Source organism: Mauremys reevesii, linkage group 14 (genome assembly GCF_016161935.1).
Source record: "Mauremys reevesii isolate NIE-2019 linkage group 14, ASM1616193v1, whole genome shotgun sequence".
Lineage (NCBI taxonomy): Eukaryota > Metazoa > Chordata > Testudines > Geoemydidae > Mauremys > Mauremys reevesii.
In genome coordinates, this window is record NC_052636.1 from 9,669,715 (window position 1) to 9,689,496 (window position 19,782).

Here is a 19,782-nt window from a genome sequence, read left to right on the forward strand (position 1 = left end):
ATGTGGCTTTAAAGTGTTTTAATTAAACAGATGTTGCATGTCCACACTATGCCCCTTGTGTCACCAGAGCACATCCACGCTAGAATCTTGGATGGCCACAGAGAGCAGTGCACTGCGGTAACTATCCCACTGTGCAACTGGCTGCAGGGTGTTTTGGGAAGGGTTTGCAATGCCTCATGGGCGGTACAGCATCACATGATGCAGGTTTCTCTATCCCACCGTTCCATGGGCATCTTACTAGATTGCCAGCTGCTTTTCAACTGCAGTGTGCGTGGCGGGCAGAGACTGTGTGTGTGGGGAGAGGGAGTGTGTGTGGGGAGAGTGAGTGTGTCGGCACACTGTCTCTATGTTCAGACAGCTGCTGCAAGCAACCAGGCCTGAGGCAGGGGGAGGGGGCAGCCCCAACATCAGCCCCCGCTTCCCTCACTGGCTCAGCTCAGCACAGCAGCCTCTGTCACACGCACACACACACCGCTGCTGCTGAGCTCTGTGTCAGGGGTGCAGGAACAGGGGGTTTAGAGGGCCGTGGCTCCACCACTCTTAACTGGCTGTTAGGACAAATGATGGAGGAGGGAAAGGGGGAGTCTTGGGGAGGGAGAGGAATTCTGTGGGAGTGGCCTCGGGGGGAGAGGTGGTGTGAGTGTGGGTCCTTGGGGAAGGGTTTTCATGGGAGTGTCACAGTTCAGACAATAGTGACCCCCCCACTGTAAGGAAGCTCCCGCCGCCCCTGCTCTGTGTTCGTAGCACGGGAGAGAGCAGCATTCTGGCAGTGATTTGCTCCCCGGGGCTCCGCCAGGGGCGCTTGGGAGGCTGCAGGGAGCCCTGGGCCCTTTAAATCACCAGCCTGGGGAAGCCGGGCTGGGCTGGCACAGCGTACCCGCTCTTGCCAGTACCCCATACCGGAATGTACCAGCTTACGTTCACTTCTGGAAGGTCCTCACGTGGATCAATAACTGGTTAAAAACCAGGAAACAAAGGGTAGGAATAAATGGACAGTTTTCAGGATGCAAACAGGTAACTAGTGGTGCCTGTACTGGGACTAGTCAACATATTCATAAACGACCTGCTGAACAGCGAGGTGACAAAATTTGCGGATGATCCAAAACTACAGAGGATAGTTAAGTCCGAAGCAGACTGGGAGGAGCTAAAAAGAGATTTCACAAAACTAGGTGAAAGGGCAACAAAACGGCGGATGAAATTCAATGTTGATCAATGCAAAGTGATGCACATTGGCAAACATAATCCCAACTACACATATAAAACGATGGGATGTAAAATAGCTGTTCCAACTCAAGTGAGAGATCTCAGAGTCACTGTGGATAGTTCTCTGCAAACATCCACTCAATGGGCAGTGGCAGGCAAAAAGCGAACAGAATGTTGAGAATCATGAAGAAAGGGATAGAGAATAAGAGAGAAAATCTTATTGCCACTGTATAAATCCATGGTACGCCCATATCTTGAATACTGCATGCAGATCTGGTCGCTCCATCTTAAAAAGATGTATTGGAATTGGAAAAGGTTCAGAAACGGGTATGGAGTGTCTGCCATATGAGGAGAGAATAATAAGACTGGGACTTTTCAGCTTGGAGAAAAGCTGACTAAGGGAAATATGCTAGAGGTCTATAAATCATGACTGGTGGTGAAAGTAAATAAGGAGTGTTACTTATTCCTTCTCATAACACAAGAACCAGGGGTCACCAAATGAAATTAATAGGCAGCAGGTTTAAAACAAACAAAAGGAAGTATTTTTTCACACAACGCACAGTCAACCTGCGGGAACTCCTTGCCAGAGGAGGTTGTGAAGGCCAAGACTATAACAGGGTTCAAAAAAAGAGCTAAATCAATTCATGGAGGACATGCTCTGAGCCAGGATGGGCAGAGAAGGTGTCCCTAGTCTCTGTTTGCCAGGAGCTGGGAATAGGTGACAGGGATGGGTCACTTGGTGATTCCCTGTTCTGTTCATTCCCTCTGGGGCACCTGGCTTTGGCCGCTATGGGAAGACAGGATACTGGGCTAAATGGACCCAGTCTGACCCAGTCTGGCCGTTCGTATGTCCTTACGTCCTTATGCTCCTTTCATAAGATGCCTGGGATTCTGCCTCACAATGTGTCCCTGAGGTCTCAGCCAAAATGCCCAGACAGGCAAACACTCTGGGCTCCTGAACCCTCTGCCCCCCACCTAGTGCCCTATGGCTCATCCCTGACCCTTGCTGCCCCATGGACTTGTGCTCGTCCAGTTTTTCTAAACAGTCCTGAACCACTTCTTTCTCCACAGAGGGCTGGTCACCTTCTCCCCATGCTGTGCTGCCCAGTGCAGCAGTCTGGGAGCTGACCTTGTTTTTGAAGACAGAGGCAAAAAAAAGCATTGAGTACATTAGCTTTTTCCACATCCTCTCTCCACTAAGTTACCTCCCTCATTCAGTAAGGGGCCCACACTTTCCTTGACTTTCTTCATGTTGCTAACATACCTGAAGAAACCCTTCTTGTTACTCTTAACATCTCTTGCTAGATGTAACTCCACGTGTGATTTGACCTTCCTGATTTCACTCCTGCATGCCTGAGCAATATTTTTATACTCCTCCCTGGTCATTTGTCCAATCTTCCACTTCTTGTAAGCTGTTTTTTTGTGTTTAAGACGAGCAAGGATTTCACTGTTAAGCCAAGCTTGTCGCCTGCCATATTTACTATTCTTTCTACACATCGGGATGGTTTTTTCCTGCAACCTCAATAAGGATTCTTTAATCCTTTAGAGGATTGGAACTGATTTTAGTGAAGGGACATGTTTGCTAGGTTTTTATGCATTTGCACAGGAAAACATTGAGTGTTTCTATTCATTTCAGGAATCCCTATTCAGTGGAACTCCTGAACATAATGGAAATGCCATTATTTTTGTTGAGGGAAGAGGTTTGTAAGGGGGCACTTGGATTTGAACCAAGGACCACTTGAACTGCAGTCAAACACTCTACCACTGAGCTATACCCCCATGACTGCTGTGTAGGTAAGTCAGAGATCTTAAAGACTTTGAAGGACAGGCCCTGCCTCAGAGATCTCCTGTTCTGTTCCCAGACCACAATGCTTTTAAAAATGGAGTTTGATTAAATTTATAGATCCATGTAAACACCACAGCTTGCACACCCACCCCCATAGCTTCCCCCAGTGACAGAGCTACCACCTCTCGGGGAGATGGATTAACTACACGGACGGGACAGCTCTCTCCCCTCCGCTTAGAGCATCTTCATTATTTATGAATAGGTGGGAAATAAACTCCTGAATGGACAGTAACCAATTTATCAAATATTGCTGGGTCTGCATTCAATATGTGTACCTGGTCATATTGGCTGGATTAGTAGGAGCATTGCTGGCAGATCGAGGGAAGTGATTATTCCCTTCTAGTCGGCACTAGTGAGGCCACATCTGGAGCATTGAGTCCAATTTTCGTCCCCCCCACTACAGAAACAAATTGGAGAGAGTCTAGGGGAGGGCAACAAAAATGATTAGGGGGCAGGGGACTTACGAGGAGAGGCTGAGGGCAGGGCCGCCCAGAGGGAGGGCAGGGGGGGCAATTTGCCCCAGGCCCTGCAGGGCCCCCATGTGAATACAGTATTCTAGAGTATTGCAACTTTTTTTTATGGAAGGACCCCCCAAAATTGTTTTGCCCCAGGCCCCCTGAATCCTCTGGGCGGCCCTGCCCACTCCACCTCCTTGACTCATTCTCTTCCCTCTGAGGCCCCACCTGTGCTCCGCCCTCACTCCCATTTGACCACTTCCCAGCCCCGCTCTTCCACTGTGGCTGAGGCCTGCTGGTCCACCTTCCGCTCGCTCCTCCTCCCCAAGGCCTCCTTGTGCCTCTCCACCCCCTACCCCAAGGCCTGCCTGCTGCCCCCACCTCTCTGCCCCTCCCCTGAGACCCGCCCTGCCCACCGCCCCCACCTCTCTGCCCCTCCCCTGAGACCCGCCCTGCCCATCGCCCCCACCTCTCTGCCCCTCCCCTGAGACCCTCCCTGCCCACCCCCACCTCCCTGCCCCTCCCTGAGACCCGCCCTGGCCACCGCCCCCCCCTCTCTGCCCCTCCTGAGACCCGCCATGCCCACCGCCCCACCTCTTAGCCCCTCCCCTGAGACCCACTTGTCCACCTCTTTCCTCGGTCGTCTGTTGTTATTCCTTGAAACACCAAGGATGGAATTAAAAGCTGAGTTTACTCCAGGGTGAGGAAAGAAAGGAGCCACCAACCCCCTGACAAATCTCAGTGCCCCAGAGAAAACCTGCCCCCTGCTATTGCGATCACTGCTGTGCTGGGGATATGGCAGGAAAGGGACTGTCTGAATGATCAAGGCAGGAAATGGACAACAATCTACAGCAATGTCTTTGACCACAAACACACTCGCCTCATGCTCCAGCCAGAAGGGAAATGAGCAGGAATTCTTGCAGTTCAGGCATGGACACACTTACACAATGGCACAGCAGTGTGTGTGTTGTGGAAGCTGGTCTGAGGAAACAACTGGAATTGATCACTCAGTGAGAACAGAACTAGAGTGCAGTGAGAGACACATCTCAACCCAGTAGTTGTGGCTGAGTGGTTAAGGTGGTGGGCTAGAAATCCATTGGGGTCTCCCTGCGCAGGTTTGACTCCTGCCAACTTCGGATAAAGTTGTGGTTCTTTAGTTTCAAGGGAGCTGGGTCTTGTCTCACTCTCAAGCTTTGTCTACACTATTCAGTAATGTGGCTTTAAAGTGTTTTAATTAAACAGATGTTGCATGTCCACACTATGCCCCTTGTGTCACCAGAGCACATCCACGCTAGAATCTTGGATGGCCACAGAGAGCAGTGCACTGCGGGTAACTATCCCACTGTGCAACTGGCTGCAGGGTGTTTTGGGAAGGGTTTGCAATGCCTCATGGGCCGGTACAGCATCACATGATGCAGGTTTCTCTATCCCACCGTTCCATGGGCATCTTACTAGATTGCCAGCTGCTTTTCAACTGCAGTGTGCGTGGCGGGGCAGAGACTGTGTGTGTGTGGGGAGAGGGAGTGTGTGTGGGGGGAGAGTGAGTGTGTCGGCACACTGTCTCTATGTTCAGACAGCTGCTGCAAGCAACCAGGCCTGAGGCAGGGGGAGGGGGCAGCCCCAACATCAGCCCCCGCTTCCCTCACTGGCTCAGCTCAGCACAGCAGCCTCTGTCACACGCACACACACACCGCTGCTGCTGAGCTCTGTGTCAGGGGTGCAGGAACAGGGGGTTTAGAGGGCCGTGGCTCCACCACTCTTAACTGGCTGTTAGGACAAATGATGGAGGAGGGAAAGGGGGAGTCTTGGGGAGGGAGAGGAATTCTGTGGGAGTGGCCTCGGGGGGAGAGGTGGTGTGAGTGTGGGTCCTTGGGGAAGGGTTTTCATGGGAGTGTCACAGTTCAGACAATAGTGACCCCCCCACTGTAAGGAAGCTCCCGCCGCCCCTGCTCTGTGTTCGTAGCACGGGAGAGAGCAGCATTCCGGGGCAGTGATTTGCTCCCCGGGGCTCCGCCAGGGGCGCTTGGGAGGCTGCAGGGAGCCCTGGGCCCTTTAAATCACCAGCCTGGGGAAGCCGGGCTGGGCTGGCACAGCGTACCCGCTCTTGCCAGTACCCCATACCGGAATGTACCAGCTTACGTTCACTTCTGGAAGGTCCTCACGTGGATCAATAACTGGTTAAAAACCAGGAAACAAAGGGTAGGAATAAATGGACAGTTTTCAGGATGCAAACAGGTAACTAGTGGTGCCTGTACTGGGACTAGTCAACATATTCATAAACGACCTGCTGAACAGCGAGGTGACAAAATTTGCGGATGATCCAAAACTACAGAGGATAGTTAAGTCCGAAGCAGACTGGGAGGAGCTAAAAAGAGATTTCACAAAACTAGGTGAAAGGGCAACAAAACGGCGGATGAAATTCAATGTTGATCAATGCAAAGTGATGCACATTGGCAAACATAATCCCAACTACACATATAAAACGATGGGATGTAAAATAGCTGTTCCAACTCAAGTGAGAGATCTCGGAGTCACTGTGGATAGTTCTCTGCAAACATCCACTCAATGGGCAGTGGCAGGCAAAAAGCGAACAGAATGTTGAGAATCATGAAGAAAGGGATAGAGAATAAGAGAGAAAATCTTATTGCCACTGTATAAATCCATGGTACGCCCATATCTTGAATACTGCATGCAGATATGGTCGCTCCATCTTAAAAAAAGATGTATTGGAATTGGAAAAGGTTCAGAAACGGGTATGGAGTGTCTGCCATATGAGGAGAGAATAATAAGACTGGGACTTTTCAGCTTGGAGAAAAGCTGACTAAGGGGAAATATGCTAGAGGTCTATAAATCATGACTGGTGTGGGGAAAGTAAATAAGGAGTGTTACTTATTCCTTCTCATAACACAAGAACCAGGGGTCACCAAATGAAATTAATAGGCAGCAGGTTTAAAACAAACAAAAGGAAGTATTTTTTCACACAACGCACAGTCAACCTGCGGGAACTCCTTGCCAGAGGAGGTTGTGAAGGCCAAGACTATAACAGGGTTCAAAAAAAGAGCTAAATCAATTCATGGAGGACATGCTCTGAGCCAGGATGGGCAGAGAAGGTGTCCCTAGTCTCTGTTTGCCAGGAGCTGGGAATAGGTGACAGGGATGGGTCACTTGGTGATTCCCTGTTCTGTTCATTCCCTCTGGGGCACCTGGCTTTGGCCGCTATGGGAAGACAGGATACTGGGCTAAATGGACCCAGTCTGACCCAGTCTGGCCGTTCGTATGTCCTTACGTCCTTATGCTCCTTTCATAAGATGCCTGGGATTCTGCCTCACAATGTGTCCCTGAGGTCTCAGCCAAAATGCCCAGACAGGCAAACACTCTGGGCTCCTGAACCCTCTGCCCCCCACCTAGTGCCCTATGGCTCATCCCTGACCCTTGCTGCTGCTCCTTGCTATAGACTGTGAAAGGAGCGGAGGCAGCGCAGGAGCCTTCTGGGGATGCAGATCTGAGGCTTTGGGAGAGACACATTGTCTGAGACATCAGAGCGCTGTAAACCCTGCAGCCACCACCTCAATCCGGGGCCTGTTCCAGTCCTGAGACTGGGCTGCTGCGATCCCTCCCCCAGAGCAGGGCGCCCACAGATTACAGCCTGGAAATAGGCGTGTGAGACTAACTCCTGCTCTCCCTGACAGGGCCTCCCCTAGACCAAGTGGCATCCCAGGCAAGACGTGTCTTCGGTGCCCCCCCCCCATATGTTAAAATTTTGAATATCTTATTTTTCATTGCATTTGTAGCTCAGCTCATGATTTTGACGCACAATTTCGACGCATGATTTTCTCTGTCATATAAGATGATAAATTTGCAGGCTAGGTTCTGTAAACCTGTATTTATTCATGCCATATATAAGCAAATAAAACAAATGCATTTCCTCTGAGCATATAGAAACTTTTTAATTTTGACAGTAACTGAAATGTACTAACATCTAGAAATGGAACTGTCACTAGCACAGCGTGGGCCAGTATTAAATAGTGTTACAGTCGGAGACAGACAGCGTTAGGATGTTAACCCCAGGCCCTTTGTTCAAAGGTCGCTTCTCTCACCTTTCCCCCATGAACTGAAGCGCAGCATTACAGAGATCCAAAGATTGGCCAATGGCATTTCCAAGTGCTAAAATAGCAAGCGATGTCGGTCTCTCATTGGCCATCAGCAATTGAAGATGTGGTTTAATGAGCCGGAGCTTCAAGGTGAGGGTGGCTCTGTCCACTGCCTTCCATTGCGCTGCTGGGCCCCAAGTCCCTGGTGGCCAATATGTGACGTTGGGAGCAGGGGCGGCTCTACCTTTTTGGCTGCCCCAAGCAGTCATGCGCGGGAGGTGCCCCGGAGCCGCGGGAGCAGCAGACCTCCCGCGGGCATGACTGCAGAGGGTCCGCTGGTCGCGCGGCTCAGCTGGACCTCCCGCAGCTGCGGACGGTTCGCAGGTCCGGCGGCTCTGCTTGAGCTGCCGCAGTCATGCCTGCGGGAGGTCCAGCCGAGCCGCGGGACCAGCGAACCGTCTGCAGTCATGCCTGTGGCAGGTCCGGTCATCCCGGGGCTCCGGTGGACCTCCCGCAGGCATGACTGCGGCAGGTCCGCCGGCCCAGCCTGCCGCCCCCCCGGGAAAAGGCCGCCCCACGCGCGTGCTTGCCACGCTGGGGTCTGGAGCCGGCCCTGGTTGGGAGAAGAGAGTGGGGTGGCAAGTGGCGGCAGGACTTCTGCCACCATGGTCTAGCTGCCCAACTTCCTCCTGGTACTGCTGGCCCCCGTCGCCTTCAAGTAACCCAGGAACTAAGGCAGGAATAGGGCGAGGAAGCGAGTAAAGCCGAGCAAGGAAGGCAAAAGTGAATCTTGTCTTCATGAGCCGCTCGCAATGGCGTCCTTTTTCTGTGCCATAGCTGACAACAACATCCCAGACAGAAAAGCAGGAGGCCAAAATGAAACCGAGCAGCTGCTGAAGTAGTTCAGGTGGGAGCGTGCGAGACTAACAGGCTGTTCTATACCCCTTTGTGCACGGGTGGGACGTTTTCTGAAAGTGCAGCAGTTTCTTTAACTGCCACGAGTCCCTCATTTCAGGCTATGCAGCAGGAAAAGGCAGCATGGGCTTCTGCACCGAGTTGGCCCACCTGACCTTTCATTCTTCTCTTGCTCTTTGTCAGCAAGGGGAAGAAAAAGAAGCTCTCCCTCAAGCTGGAGTCACAAGGGTGACGTAAGACGACTTCCTGAGTGCCGGCTCCAGTCCTCTGCTCTGCCAGCTGACCCATTGAAGGGCTGCCACCACTTTCTCCAGGTTTGTCCATCGGTCTGTGCCAGAGTGAGCAACAGCCAAGCAGGTGGAGTTTCTGTAGTGTGGTGGTTATCATGTTTCCCTAACACGCAAAAGGTCCCTGGTTCAAAACCAGACAGAAACATGCTGGCTTCCTTTTCCCAGATCCCCTTGCTGTTCAGGAAGGCCTCCTCCTCCTCCTATTGGCCTGTCCCTGGGATAACTCCAACCCCTGCATGACAGAGGGTGCTGACAGCAGTGGAGAAAGCACCTTGGCATCAGGCTGGAGAACCTAGAGGAGTGCGGCGTGTCACCTTTTGGAGGCTTGTGGCTCGGCCTCCTCTGCTGTTGGAGGTTGGCCGGTGGAGGCCGGCTCTTCCTGCTGGCCTCCTCTGCGTGACTTGCCAAAGGAGGAAGTGAGGCAGGAATGGGGCAAAAGAGGAAAGTCGAGCTGAGGAAGGCAGGGCAGAAGCTAAGCACCTCATTGCGGCTAAATGGGGTTAGTAGAGCATCACCATTCGTTCTGCAAAGCCGGGGGAGGTGCGGTTGGCTGCTGGGAGGCAGAATCATGTGCCTGCCTCTTGGCTTCCCAGGGGTGGCTCCTTGCAGCCCAGGAGAAGCGGGGTTCTGGGGGGACAGAAAAGCAGCAATGGCGAGGCTGAGTGGGCTCCTTTCTGGCCGACATGGTGGGCTGTGGTGGGTCTGGGAGTTGCCTGTAAGCCATAAGTGGACTTGGTGCAGTGAAAACCGCTGCTCCATTCTGGCTGACCTGGGGGCGCCATTGATGACATGGGAGTGGGGGCAGGGCGCTGGCTGTGAGCAAATGGGATCCAGGAAGCCCCAGCCTGCCCCTCCAGGGGCCCAGTCTTCTTCTCTCCTGCCATGGGGAGCCCGGCTTAGAGCCTGCCCAGCATGCACTGCAGCTCAAGCATTAAGCCTTCCTGTGCGGCCTGTGCTGGAGCTGACCCTGGACCCCTGTGGGGCACTGTTGGGGGAAATCCCGACTGCAAATAATTCTGGCCACAAGATCAACCCATTGGGTCGAATGGGGCAAGCTGGAGACCTGGTGCCTTAGTCCGTGGGGCCAGCAGGTCAAGCCATTTTCCTGCATGTGGGGCAGGCAGCCGCTGTGGTTCGCCCTTCCTGCTCGCGCTGCTGCACCCTAAAATCCCTGTCGGCCGGCAAGATGGGCTGGGAGCCTGGTGAGAGGAGGCAAAGGGGTGGCTGAGCCCCCTTGGCCACTGCCCCTGCCCCAGGCAGCCCACAGAGACCTGATGCCTCCCCAAGTGATACACGGAGATGTGCCAGCAACGCTAAGGTGGCTCCCTGCCCACTCTGCCCCCTCCCTCCCTGCCACACTGCTCCTGGAAGTGGCCGGCATATCTCTGCAGCCCTGAGTGCAAACGCCACAGCTGACCCGCCCCCGTATCCCACTGCCTAGGAGCCACTGCCAGAGGGGAGTGTGTGCCAGTCACTTTGGGATCTGTGCTGCCCGAGGTAAGCACCTCCACCCCCGACCACCTCCTGCAGCCCTACCCCTGCCCCAGCACAGAGGCTCTCTGTGTCTTGAACAAGCACTTTCAAGGATTGGCCAAGAACTTCTGCTCTGTTTCTGTGAAAGAGACACAAAAAAGGGAGCCCAACGGACAAGTTTAGTTCGCAAGCACAAACAGGCAGGGCCAAGCCTGGATCTTTCAGTTACTCAGAAGGCTCTTCAGCCAGCTCTTCCCAAAGGCCAGTCTCTATCGGCTTTTGTGACATGATGTACTTCAAAATAGCTCCCTGTAGCTCACATAGTCATCATTCCTATATGGCTGTGATATGTCCTACCAACCATTCCATGTAAGTTATCGTATGAAAAGTCATGATCTGCTGAAATCGGTTATTCTGTCCAAATGTGTATAGCATGAGGGTGTGTGAAGTTATGCATTTTGCTGTATGGTTGTTACTGAAATAGGCTATAATTTTGCTAGTGACCCCTGCCGAGGAGGGTGTTCAACAGCCATGAATCAGCAGAGGAATTGTAATTAAGGGATTTCCAATTCAGTGACAGATGCCCAAACACAACACTGTGGGGACCGCTCAAGTCTATGAGACCACACCAGGAGGATTCCCCATCCTAGTGACTCAGCAGAGCCCACCCGGACACGTCTGGGCAAGTGTCTTCTAGACACTTGAACTAAGGATATAAAATAGGAGACTGTGGCATCATGTTTTTGCCTTTCTCCTCCCCCACCTATGCTGGAAGCAGCAGGAATCCTGAGAAAATGAAGGTCATCTGAGGACAGTAATCCAGGTTTTAGGGGAATTCTATGTATTAAGGATGGTAACATCCAGTAGGATGAGAAAATTGCTTGACCTAACTACAGCCTAGTGTAATAAGGTGTAAAGTTTAGATTTTGCTGTGGTCATACAGTGCTTAGTGCTCTGCGTTCTGGCCTCAAGAGCCATGGATGCATGTTGAGTTACGATGACCTTTTCCTTGTCTCCACATTTCTTATGTGCCTCCTTCTGACACTTGTCAGAAAAAACAACTGGTTTCTTTTGCAAGCCTTTGCATTGCAAGGCAGAGGCAGTCTTCTCTGTTTCCGCAAAAGATTCACCAAAAGGTGGGAAGAGCAGACACATTTGTTAAGGCACTACTGGGAGCTGCATCCCTAACTCCACCCAGCAGGTGAGTCACCCAGCTTAGCCACGGTGTGACTCTCTGGGACTTTTCTCCCAACCGCTCCATTTTTCATCAAATGACAATCAAAAGGAAGGTGACATGACATGTGTGTGTGAACATCTCCAGGGAATCACAAGGATGTGTGGCGCAGGCTCTCGTGTTGCAGCAATTGCAGTCGAAGCAACCGCCATGCCAATGCCAGTCATAGCAGTGTTTTCATCAACTCCAGGTTTGTGATTTGATTGTTTCCAATGCTTCTCTCCAAAGAAGCCTTTTCCTTAGCAAGCAATGACTTGGATACCAAGGGAGGCCTCTTCTGTTTCCTAGGAAGACGCAGGAAAATGTGAGCAGAGGAGACAAAAGCCATACACCAAGGCACCACTGGGAGTTGAACCCAGGATCTCCTGTTTACCAGACAGGTGCTTTAGCCAGCTAAGCCATGGTGCCTGCCTGAAGAAAGTATTTGCAACTGTTTCATTTGATGGTTCAAGTCAACACCTGCAAATTTGAAAGTACAGACGTTCCCCATTTCCCTCAAGACTTGCAGACCTTGAGGTGTCTGGCTCTCTGTACACACAAAGCCACAGCTGAGTAGACAGAGGGCTTCTAACATGTGCCTCTCCCACCAGTCACTGTGATCAGATAATGGTTAGTGATCTGTGTTTCAGTTGCAGCAACCTCGGCTCAGTTCTGAGTCATGGTAACCTTTCCTTCAGCTCCAGACTTCTCATTTGCCACTTTCCATGTGTGGTGGGCTGTCTGCCTGAAACAAGCAGGAGAAAGATTAAGGCAGCCTTGAAGAGGCTGTGCAGAACCCAGCCTATCAAGAAAGGGCTTATTGGGAGAGCCAATCAGGAGAAGGCTTGCTGGAGCAGCCCATATATAAAGAGCTGCTCAGCACAGCAAGAGTTAGTCACTCCTTGGAGTTTGAGGAGGGAGGATTGGCTGCCAGGAAGGAGCCGGGAGGGCACCATGATCAGAGTAGTGCTGGGGTAAGGGGTACATGAGTGACCTCCTGGTTGACTACTGCCAGACTAAGGCCCTATACAAAGGTGGAGGAAGGTTCTAGGTCTGTTGGGAAATGGTCCAGGGGAACAGATGGCAGGGTTGGAGGTTCACACCTTTTGCCTCAGTAGCCACTGACACAGGTGGCTACACCCTGGACTGCAGCCGGCCACTGAGGCAAGTGTCTGGGTAGAAGACATCCCCCCCCCCCCCCAGCAGGGGGGAGAGAACTGAGTGGGGCACAGCCAGAGGGCTGTGTCCGTAAGAGGACACTGAAGTCCTGAGAGCAACATGGGTCCTAATGATAGAACCGATGGTGGCCAGACGCTACTAGATGAAGGCGCACCGGTGAACCAGAGCTAATTGCTAGGATGGTCAGCAGGAGGTGCAGCAGTGAGGCATGCCCCATGGCACCAAGACTTAGCCGCAAGGAAGGCTCTCTCTGTCTTGAACAAGCACTTAGAAGGATTCTGCTGACAGATCTTTTCTTTTTCTGAAAAGAGATACAAAAAAAGGAGCCAACAGACACACTAGGTTTGGCGAGGAAGAACTGGCAGGCCAAGCCAGGCTCTCCTGGTTAGTAGGAAGGTTCTTCAGCCAGCTCTTCACAAAGATCACTGTCTAGAGACCTTTTAATAGCCACTGCAGATGTTCACCACAAAAGAGATGCCAAAATGGAGTTCTCCATTGCCTGCAGCCATCACGCTACCAGGAGTTCTGTGCACAGAGAGGCCCCTGCTGGTGGGAAAAGGCTTTGGTAGAGACTCTGCTGACACCACCCGTTCTCATATAGTGTTTAGTGCTCTGTGTTGTGGCTTCAGCATCCACAGATGCCAGTTCAATTGGGGGACATTTTTACTGTCTCCAGATTTGTCTAATGGCTCCTTTCAACACTTGTCACCAAAAGACCTGTTTCTTTTGCAAGCGATGTACAGCAGTCTTCTCCATTTCCTCAAAATCACCAAGCTGTGGGGAGAGGAGACACATTCAGCCAAGATGGATGCTGAATCTCCTCTTTATTCAGCAGGTGTCTGTGAAGGACACAAATCTCCACCGTGTAGAGGTCAAGAATAGGAGTTTATTACACACAGTGCTGGCGGAGTGGGCATATTAGGCTCAGAGACACTGGTAATTAATTAATTACAATAGAATATATAGATTTTCCACGGGCGGGGGAAAGTGAGAGGCTAGGTAGTTCCATACCCCAGGACAGGTTTTGCAAGACAGGATAAGCACATTAGCCAATGATTAACAGATTAGATAATGTCTCCACCCATGGTCTCAAGTTAGCAAGTTAACATTTCATTAATACTTTGATAAAATGTTATTAGTATAAAATATATATGTTGAATTCTGATTTGGGATCCATAGGAAGGAGCAACTCCTTTGATTGTCCAACAGGTACATTCCTAGGGGTTACAGAAAAGAAACAGTTAAAGTATATGGCAATAAAGATTGTTTTCTGTGTGTCTTAAGGCAGGCATTGGTCCCTTGGAAGGGAGGTGGAAGGATGCCATATCTTATACTGACGTGTGCCAACTTTTCATAAACTCGAGGTTGGATCTGTGGGAAGAACGTCTCCCTACAGAAGAAACAAACACAATAGGAATAGGGATTCTTTGTTCAATCTGCAACTCTGAATAAGACACAATTCTTTAGTTCTTAGCTCCAACACCTGGCAATTTGCTGACCAGCCCTATCTTAGCAAGCAAGGCTTTCTGTTTACCCAGCTTTCTCTTAGCTGATCACTATTTGCTAGGCCTCTGGTCCCTTGACCATACTCTGGACTTTGGGTCTGGAAAAGAGCTGGCACACTCCATAGATCAGGTTGTTATACAAAACGCACATGGATTTTAACCCTTCACATACAGTAATGGCAAAGTTCTTGGTTCAGGCTTGTAGCGGTGATGGAATAAACTGCAGGTTCAAATCAAGTCTCTGGAGTACATCCTCCTCTGGGATGGGGCATTCAGTTCTTGGTGCAGAGCTTCAGTTTGTAGCAAAGTCCCTCCAGAGGTATGAAACAGGAATGAAGACAAGATGGAGACGAGGCATCAGCCTTTTCTAGTCTCTTGCCATGTGGTCTTTGCTTTCTTTGTCCCAAGGACACTCTATCCAGCACGTGGCACAGAAAACCTTAGAGTTCTGTCCATAGGCAGGTCCCTGCAGACCTTGCTGAGTCACAAGGTGTATCTGCCTTCGCTCAATGGGTCGATTGTATAGCTGATGGTCCTTAATGGGCCATCAAGCAGGCTAGGCAGAACTGACACCAGCTTGTCTGGCTGGGGTGTTTCCCGGAAGGAGAGCAAATTTGAAATAGGGACAGCATAAATCCAATATTCATAACTTTAACTATGAAGATGATACACATCTAGAGATACCATCATTATAATAATTCAGTCAGAACCTCTTCATGGACCTCTTACACGACAACCTTTCTACAGTATTGGCTGCAAATATAGAACAGCGGTTGCAATGGTGATCTATACAGTTACAGATTATGTCAGTAACGTCACAGGAGGTGACACGGCCTCAGTGAGACTGATATTGGAATACTGCCTCCAGTTTTGGTGTCTTCATTTGAAAAAGATATTGTGAAATTGGAGCTGGGGCAGCAAAGAGCCACCTAATGTTCTGAGGGCTGGAGAAAAATGCCTTCTAGTGAGCTATTGAAAGAGCTCAACCTGATTAGCTTATCAAAGAAGATTGAAAGGTGACTTCATTGAAGTGTTGAAGTGCCTTAATGGAGAGAAACTATTGGCTATTAAAGGGCTCTTTAATCTAGCAGAGAAAGGCCTAACCAGACCCAATGGCTGGAAGGTGAAAAGAGACAAATTCACATTACAACTAAGGCACAAATATTCAACACCGAGGATAATTCACCACAAGAACAAGCTTCCAAGGAAAGTGGTGGATTTGCCATCTCCTCATGTCACTTAATGAAGACTAGATGCCTTTCTGGAATGTGTTTGCCCAAAAGTAGCTATTGTGTCATACAGGAGGCCTGTGATATGCAGGGGGTCAGATTAGATGCTCTAATGGTCTCTTCTGGCCATAAAGTCGACTAATTTCCGAAAAACTGAGTGTAGCATTGGGAGCAGCGTCTGATGTTTCCCTGTCTAGCCGGCTTGCTGCCTAGAACGAACGCTCCTGGAGTGGGGTGATCCACAGGGAGTAGCTCAAACCTGCAAAGTGCCTGGCCAGAGGCAGGACATTAGCCCAGCAAGGGAGGGGTGTGGCAGTGACATCACAAAGGCCTTTTGCAGGATCTTAGCCTATTGGTCAGAGGTGGTGGGGAGGTGGTGACCTCACAGAGAGATGCTGACATCAGCCAGGCAGGACCGGGGCGAGGGGCCAGGGAAACCTCAGAGACCCCTGTGGCTTTGCTGCAGCAAGTCTCCTTCTCCAGGTCTCTCTCTGAGGACTGAGAGAGTATTCGGGTTCACGGACGTGAGCGCCAGGAGGAACCTCTTTCGAGTTTTCTCCTTCCCTTTCAGTGATTTTACTAGAAAACAGCCGTCCCTGTTTAGAAGGTAAGAGCCTCCTGGAGGTTTGAAACCTGTTCAGTCTGATCCATCTGGTGACAGTTGAATTCTAGGCATGGAAAACATGAGCTTAAGGAGGCAGAATTTTATTGCGCACCTGGGATTTTGTCCCTTAGAATTACTGGGGACATTGGGGTTTGTCCTTTTTGTTTCACCTTTTGTCCTTTCTCCTGTTCCCCTCTCAACACCAGGAGAGGGGTGTGTGTTGCGGGAGAGTGCTCAAAATGTGGGGCTGAAGTAGTGCTCGGGCAGTGATCCCCACCAGTGACCTGGGCCATCCTTTGGGCTCTCTGGTGAGAACCCTCAGCCTCCCGTCCTCAGTCTGTACCCTGATTGGCTGAGCAGGGAGTTATTGACAGGGAGGAGACTCAGGTCCTTGTTGTTCTCTTTTAAGACCAAGGAAATAAGTCAGAACCAGTTCTATGTTTGATGAATTTTGCTGCTTCTGGGCCAAAGCCGCCTACTCCTTGGGCACATTTGTTCCCCATTCACAGTGCCACCCCCCTCTCCATTCACAGCGAGGTGCAGCATGAGGTTTCGGCTACCATACTCCCTCCCCCTCCCTTTCCAGGTGATAGCAGCCAAGGGAATGCTGGGAAATTTGGTTCTTTCCCTGCTCCAGGGCTGGCTCTATAGGCAGGGAGCTAACCAAGGAACTACAGCTCCCAGGGCTCCCTGTTGGTTCTCCGCTCCCAGGCTCGATCCCTGCTGGCTGCCGCCCCTGCAAATGGGCTGCTCCAGGCACCTGCTTGCTTTGCTGGTGCCTAGAGCCACCCCCACCCTGTGCCCCTGCCCGGAGCCTGCATCCAGCACCCAAACTCCATTCTAGAGCCTGCACCTGACTCCATCCCAGAGCGCAACCTCTCAACCATCCTACACTCCAAACCCCTGCCCCAATCCAGGGCCTGCACCCCAGACCTCCTCCCCCAACCCAAACTCCCTTGCAGAGCCTTAGGCAAGTGTGGGGAAGAGTTCGGGGGGGGGCAGGCTCTGAGTGGTCTGGGCACCACCAAAACTTCTACAAACCTGCTGCCACTGATACGTGGGGCGGGTTGAGGAGGCGAGCGTAGTCGGTGGATGGAGGGGGCGCCATTGTCAGTATTTTACTGTTGGGTACTGCAGTGATCGACTGCTGTGTGCAGTAATATAGTGACCCCTGGGGGGTCCATACTCGGGGGGGGGGGTGAGGAGGTCAGCTGCGAGTCGGCGGATGGAGAGGGGCAAATCTCTCAGATTCAAAATCTGGGACAGTGTCTGTTGGTCCTTTTTGCTGCTTTTCTCTGGGCTGGGGGTTGTCCCAGTGCTGCACAGAGGGGGTTCCCACAGGAAGGTGCTTGCTCCTAACCCCCGAGGCCGTCAGTGTGTCAGCTCTTCTCTAGCCAGCCCACTTGCCAAGTCTGATTGGCCTTGGTCGGGCTCCCAGCCCCTCTCCAAGGGGTGCAGCTGTCTGGAGGTGCTGCCTTCCACGCCTTCCTCAGTCCCACCTCATTCACTCCACAGGGCAACTGATTACAAAGTGGGGGGAAGATCTTATTCTACTTCTAGCAAAAAGACATTTTTCTATTACCTTAATTACACTACCTTAGGGGCCCGCTATAACATATTACCAAGGTTCAATACAAAGTCATAGGCAAGTTATACAAAAATGCATAATGCAGAGATTTATCTACAACTGCACTGAGTGACTGCTGGGTGCAGTAATATGGTGACCCCTGGGTCTTTGAATGAGGCTTTATACTGGGGGGCGGGCGAGTCGGAGGCGAGCGGGTTGGCAAGTGGCAGGTGGGCACAGAGGTGAGCAGTGAGCCAGCAGGGGCTCAAGGGGCAGGGATGGGGGTTTCTGGCCGGGGAGGGAGGAGGTGAAAGGAGGCGAGTGGTGGGTGGGGGACTGACTAGGAGGAACGCAGCAGGCCAGCGGGGAGCTAGGGGTTGAAGAGGGGTGTGATGATGGGGACGAGCAGGGAGGGGGCAGGTCCTATTTTACTGCTGTGATCTGGTCACCCTATGGGGGCCATTTCTTCCCCCTCCCCCCAACCTTCCTTTTTGGCCCACACCTGTTTCAGTGGGGCGGTGCTGGGGAAGGAGGGTTTGTTTCTTTGGGGCGGGCGGTGCTGGGGACATTGTTTCCACAGGGCTGGGCAGTGCTGGGGAGGTGTTTCAAGGGGGCTGGGTGGCACAGTGGGGGGAGGCACTTTTATATTCTTGCTTTGAGTGCAAAAATAGCTAGTTACAGCTCTGGGACCCCATATTGCGCTAGGTGCTGTACAATCCCTGGCCAACACTGGGACACCCAGGGGGTTCCCCTCCATCTCCTGAGCCTCTGCAGCCCAACTTCTTCTAACTCCATCTGGATCACACACACACACCCGGCAAAAACAAACCAAACTGGGCGGGGCAGCTCCTGGGGGCGGGGCTTTGGCACAGATCGGGGGCGGGGCAGCTCCTGGGGGCGGGGCTCTGGCACAGCCTGGGGGCGGGCAGCTCCTGGGGGCGGGGCTTTGGCAGAGATGGGGCTAGTTCCCACCTCAGAAAGTCCTTGGCCCGGTGAGTGTGGCAGCTGCAGCCTGGGTTGGGCTTGAAGGAGCCAGGAAGGGGCTGGAGCAGTGGCCAGAGGCTGCAGGCACCAGGGGCCAGAGGGATCCCAGGGGCAGCCCTGGGTGGGCAGAAGAGAGACTCCACACACAGGTCCCAGAAGCTGAGGGTCTCGCAGCCCCTGGGGATCTGCTCTTGGGTGGGGTCTGGACAGCGATGGAGCCCCTGCCTCATGCTGCCTCAGGTGTAGTGTGAGAAACTGCTGCGTGTAGGAATTTGCTACTTATGGTGCACTGAGCATGCTCAGTAAATCTGCTGAAGCCACTTCCCTTCACCCTGCCCTTTCTCAGAATCAGATTCTGCAGATTGCTATTTACAGGGTGTCATAAATGTATAGCTACGGGCAGTGATGAGCTGCCAAAATGCTAACAACCGGTTCCCTCCTCCTCACCCCATGAGGGGTCATGCCCCCCCGGGACTCCTGCCCCATCCAACCCCCCCATGTTCCTTGACAGCCCCCACCCCAGGACCCATGCCCTATCCACCCCCTTCCCTGTCCCGACTGCCCCTTGCCACCCCATCCAACCCCTTCTCTGATTTGTGATGGCACCCTGGGCCCCTACCCCATCCAACCACCCCTTCTCTCTGTCCCCTGACTGTCCCGGGAATCCCTACCCCTAACTGCCCCATTCAACCCCTTCTCCTTTCTGACTGCCTCCCCGCTTGCCCGTTCAATCCCCCTGTTCCCTGCCCTCTGACCGCTCTGACACTAATCCATTCCCCCCCACAACTCCCCTGCCCTCTATCCAACACACCCTCCCTGTTCCCTTACCGTCCTACCTGGACCCGGTGCCCGCCCCGGGGGCCGGGCCGGCAGGTCCTGCACCCCCCGGGTGGCCCCATCCCCGGGGGCCCGGCAGGCAGGCCGCGCCCCCCCCCCCCCGCTGGACCCGGGCAGGCAGGAGCCCCCCCCCCCCCCCGCTGGACCCGGACCCGGGGGCCGGGCAGGCAGGAGCCGCCCCCCCCCGCTGGACCCGGACCCGGGGGCCAGGCAGGCAGGAGCCGCGCCCGGCTGGACCCGGACCCGGGCAGGCAGGAGCCGACCCCGCCCGGCTGGACCCGACCCGGGCAGGCAGGAGCCGCGCCCCGGCTGGACCTGACCGGGCAGGCAGGAGCCGCCCCGGCTGGACCCGACCTGGGCAGGCAGGAGCCGCGCCCCCCCCCGCTGGACC

General features: G+C 52.8%; 1 protein-coding gene and 2 non-coding genes across 3 annotated transcripts in view; all 3 read right to left on the reverse strand.

Annotated features, from left to right (window-relative positions):
• The window catches only part of LOC120381873 (zinc finger protein 250-like), a gene marked incomplete at its 3' end in the record, with an annotated part of 102,755 nt that overhangs the window by 22,431 nt on the left and 60,542 nt on the right, over nt 1–19,782 (reverse strand). The window lies entirely within an intron of this gene.
• Nucleotides 2,911–2,982, reverse strand: TRNAC-GCA. Its single transcript has one exon. It is a non-coding gene; the product is annotated as a tRNA-Cys (tRNA).
• Nucleotides 11,842–11,915, reverse strand: TRNAT-GGU. The gene has a single exon. It is a non-coding gene; the product is annotated as a tRNA-Thr (tRNA).